Source organism: Amaranthus tricolor, chromosome 12 (genome assembly GCF_026212465.1).
Source record: "Amaranthus tricolor cultivar Red isolate AtriRed21 chromosome 12, ASM2621246v1, whole genome shotgun sequence".
NCBI classification, from domain to species: domain Eukaryota; kingdom Viridiplantae; phylum Streptophyta; class Magnoliopsida; order Caryophyllales; family Amaranthaceae; genus Amaranthus; species Amaranthus tricolor.
In genome coordinates, this window is record NC_080058.1 from 26,031,082 (window position 1) to 26,036,081 (window position 5,000).

Sequence of the window (5,000 nt, forward strand, 5' to 3'; positions counted from 1 at the left end):
CCTTCAAAATTGAAATTATTTATGGTTATTCAATAGGTGTAATTATTGCACGAAAGTCATTAAAAGGTTAAATTAATTCTAGGTAATTAATTCTAGATGTTAATAATAGTAGTAGTCAAAACTAATCAACGTCATAGACGCCAGACGGCATAGATTTAAAGCTGTCAAAGTCCAAAATACTTGGTGACAGAAAGAAATGCCACAAAAAAACCGAAAGAAAACGCCAAAATTGCCGTGTACAGTTTACGCATGATAATCGCAGCCTCCTACCCCTGTAAATCACACCAAAAATTAGAAAACACATCTAAAAGTCTTGTATTAAGTCTTTTCCAGTCGTTGCATTTTCAGAAGCTAAGACTATTATTTCACTTTCTCTTAAACATTTGAATTTTGAATGAGGAAATTTATAAGGAGAATAATATATCATTGAATATTGTAATTCTCTCCATTTCTTGCAAAAAATCATGATCGATCTCCAATTTTGCCCTTAATTGGTAACCGACTTTTTGATCGACTTTTCAATTGACTGATAGTTTTTGGATTGTATCTTCGTGAAACAACAAAAAAAAAGAAATTGTTTTAGGGTTCAGGGTTTAGGGTTTAGGGTAAAGAAATATAGGTCCACGTTTGTGGTCCATGCACCACACCAATAATATGGGGGAGATAAATCATGTGGTAAAATTGTGTAGCCTTTTTCCTATTTTATTCTTATGTAAAGGGAAAAGGGATAAAGATGAGAAGCAGAGGAAGAGATATTAATTGATCCTTTGGATAAATCATGTTATTTTGCATAATATTTGGAGTGTAATCTTCTAAAGGTAAAACATTGCCTGCTTTGAAGAAATCCTAAATCATTTCATCTATCGAATCATCCATGAGCTAAGCAATGAAATAAATAGAGAACTATACATGAAAAATCAATTAAAATCATACTCATATTCTTCATCTATGACTCCATTTAGCATGTAAAAAGGAGTACAATAACAATTTGGTTCTTTGAAAATCATAGTGGATAACTAAAAACATATATTTCTATTTATCTATAAGCAAGATTATAACAATCCTACATTTGTGATTAAATTGTGAATTATCCCTTAGCTCTAGGATTTAGAGTCATACTTAGTTACTAGATATATATCGAGTGAAGTTTTCACACATTTGTAATATCAAAAGAGATAGCCTTTCTCACTTTTACATTTACATGTTTAAAACCACTATTACATAGCATTTGACATAACCCTACAAAGGGAGAAAAACACATATTAAGAAGCAGCTAACCTTAAATTAAGCACGAGATAATGAAAATTGATGAGATTATAAGCCCAAGGTAGCGCCTCACCATGAATACATAAGTACTTGCGGACGGCTACATAAACGGCTATATTCCCAACGGCCATATTCCATAAACGGCTATCACTATTCCCTCTCCGTAGGAACTCACCGCCGCCGGTGTTCGTTCTCTTCCCACCAACGGAATTCCGGCAACCGACGTCTGGGCAGGTTTGTGGTTCTCATTTTTGTGGTTCTCAGAAGTTTAACATCATTTAATATCATAAATTGAGTGTTCGTTTGTTGTCCCAGCAAAAACCCTAAAATTTGTTTCCGACTGAGTTTCTTATTTAGCGATGATTTCTTGATTAGATGTTTTAAATTTTTAGGTATGTGAAATTTACCAGTTATGCGGTTTCAAATCTATCTGCTATGCGATAATCTATTTGAATTTCGATGACATGATGTGGCGAAATCGTCAACGGCACTCGTCCGTTAGAAATTGCATAGCTATACTTAATTGTACTCGCTAGAATAGCAGTTTGAAAACTGTTTTTACACAGGTTTAGATGTTTTCCAGAAAATGATCAACATCAGTGATGCTTAACCTTACATGTTTCATTTCCTAATAATATGTATAAGACGTAAAGCCTACAACATCTTGATACTGTTGAAAATGATGGAGATTGTAAGTGTGGGAAGGTGCTTTTGCCTAAAAGAAGGGATTAAAGATGTGTTATATTTGTAGATTATTTTTCACCCGGATTTGAATGGAAGGGTAGACTATCATTTTCTTAGTGTGTTGAACATTGTTGATCTTTTAGGCTTGATACTTTAAGGTATCATGATTTTCTGTTTGTTGATTCTTTACTTTGATTTGAAAATGCAGAGGATTCTACTAAAAGGGAATCTGGCACTAAGGTTCATCATGCTAACATCCGAGCAGCTAAGGTTAGAATGAGTCTCCTGCTCTTGGAATTTGAGGTTTATGGATTTTCTAGTAGCTGTATAGTGTAACAGCTGTTTTCTTTTTATGCATATGACGTTTATGGATGTTTTTTGTAAAGTGAAACATGGACTAATTTTGAGTAACTAAGTTGAAAATTGTTACGAGATTAAGAAATAATGTGTGATATAGCACATATGCAATCGTATGCCTTAATTGGAATTTGTTTCTTTTACACAGTCCTGTGAGAATTAAATTCCAACACTTTTATTTTTGTGCAAATCAGTTTTCTTAGCTAAAGCCTAAAAGTCTATAATGCCTCTTCTTTGTCTTCTCAATATTAGCATAATATTGAAAAGTCAACCCTAAACATTTGTTTGCCTTAATCTTTATGTTCTAATTTTCAATCTTAATCTAAGTCTTAAATAATCCCACTCCATCATCTATTTAAAAGGTAGTCTCAAGATGAAGAGAAAGAAAGTGAAACTAATTTAAAGGGTTTTATTTTTGAATTTCCATATCTTTTTTGATTTGATGGTTTCATTGATTCTTTGAATGAATTAATTGGTTTTTGATTTATTTATTTTGGTGGGTTTTACTGATTTTGGATTCTTCACTATGGTTTTTGTTTTTCTTTACTATTGTTGACGGGGGTTTTCGATTTTGGATTAGCATCTTACCGTGATTACTGGCGAGAAATACGGAAACTAGCAGAGAATAATTAAGCAGTTGGATTTCTTATTTTCTTTCGGTCTTTGCTTCCTGAGGTTAAGGCTGGCTGTGTCATTAATCTTACTCCCAAACTTTTCATCCTTAGCTGGTTTTGCATTATTACCTTTTGAAGAATTGATGAAGAACCCATTATTAGCACTTAAAGAATTGATGAAGAACTCATTTGTTGTCTAGTAGGAATTGGAATATATCCATCAACAACATCCATAAGTTTATAAATTTTATCAACCCATTCATTTTCAGTTTTCACCCCTCTTAATATTAGGGTTCTACATCAATTTATCAATTCTTATTTTGAGATATGCATTATTTTATTCCCAACAAATTAAATAATTTTTTATTGTTCATTATTAGATCTAATCTAAATTATTAAATAAATTAGTTGAGTTAATTTTATTAAATATTTAAAATTTTAGAACTGAAGGAACACGTTAGTTAACCAACAAATGCATAACAAACATAAAGCTACAATGGTTTTGGTACTTGGGTTCATCAAGCTAGTATTCAAGATTCAAGAATTGCATGATATTTTTTAGTTTTTCTTTGGGATTATATCGCTTTTATATGTCATTTTGGAGAAATAAAAAATATTTTAGATGTTCACTTTACAAGCGAAATTCTGTCGAAATTTCGTCCAGTTGTTGTTGCCCCATGGGACTATGAACCCTGGATCCGCCATTGCTGGCTTTAACTGCTAGCCTTCTACAGTATACCCCACCCCGTTTTTTCTTTAGTTATTTTTGGTTGTGTGTAGGTACCCTACCGGCAAACCAACAATTGGGATCAGTTTATCGGAGTACCAGACAAGATAACGACCGACAACCAATTTCAAATCAGCAATTCAACAGAGAGAACATCTTCAACTTCGACGGCACGCCACCAGGATAGCCACCAGCTAAGGGCATTGTCCTCTTCCCTTTTCTTCCTTTCATTTATCTTTTCATTTATTTTTTTTATATTTACTTATTGTGTTTGTTTTAGTGTAGCCTATTGTGTGATATTGTTTTGTTGTGCTTTAGTTAGTGTTCTGCACCGAGATTGGGTCCTCCGGACTCTTAATCTTGCACACAATCAGTCCTCTGCATTACGTGGAGGATGATTGACTCAAACTCACACAAAACAACCGCCAATCAACCCAAGAAACCAATTCTTGGTTTTCAGGCCAGCCTTGGTCACCCTCTGATTTGGCTTCACTCACCAACGAGAAATGACCCCCCACACCGTCCCTCGAGTTCCACTCAAATAAGGGAAGATGACACTCTAAATTGTTCCACAATTAGAGTGTAGAAGATGTTCCACACGTTCTTGCAAAGCTGAGATTGTAATGACAAACACACACAAAGGAGAGGAATATAACCTTGAGGAAATGAAGAAGAATTCTTATTAATCACCAAACTTAATGAATGTACATGAGAGACAACCTATATTTATAGTTTTCTAGCTAGCTAACGGCTAATAACATCACGTGCATTACATCATGTGTTTTAAAAACACAAAACAGAAGCATAAAACTAAGTCAGAACACTGATTCTGATTTCAGCACCAGCCTGCTGACTGGGAAACCTTGCACATGGATTTTAGAGAGTTGTGTGAGTCATCAATAGGGTTCTTGGCCCTTGATGGCTAGGTCCATGTGCCAAGATTCCATTTCTACATTAGTCCAGGTCCTGGGTGCACAGGTCTGGTCTCCACGTGTCGTGCAAGGTGGCTTGGTCGCTAGCTGCTGTGCTGTTCTGTATGGTCTGTATGGGCTGTTCTGATCTGCGATTGGGTTCCTTTGGGCTTCCGTTCCAAGTGATTGTGTGCGCTTCCAGCATGGATCTTGGACCTTGATGGCTTGGTCCATGTATGGAGATCACGTTTCCATGGTTGTTTGGCCCCAGGTCTCCTTGGTTAAGGCTCAAACCACGCTGCAAAGTAAGCTGGTCAGCGGGTGTCTTGCTATTTTGACCTGCTGCTGTTTTCTGTTCTTCCTAAGCATTCTGATGTGTATGTGGGTTTGCTGTGTTGTTCTTTGTATGATAACCTTGATTCTTTGTGTGATCTTCATCCT

The 5,000-nt window shown here is 35.3% G+C and overlaps 1 long non-coding RNA gene across 1 annotated transcript in view; it reads left to right on the forward strand.

The window, feature by feature from the left end:
- Positions 1-1,256: 1,256 nt before the first annotated feature.
- Positions 1,257-5,000, forward strand: part of LOC130796833 (uncharacterized) — a 4,570-nt gene continuing 826 nt past the window's right edge. The window contains exons 1-3 of the long non-coding RNA XR_009038764.1: positions 1,257-1,500; positions 2,159-2,220; positions 3,702-5,000. The exon at positions 3,702-5,000 is cut by the window's right edge and continues 826 nt beyond it. This is a non-coding gene — a long non-coding RNA (uncharacterized LOC130796833). The remainder of the gene's footprint in view (positions 1,501-2,158; positions 2,221-3,701) is intronic.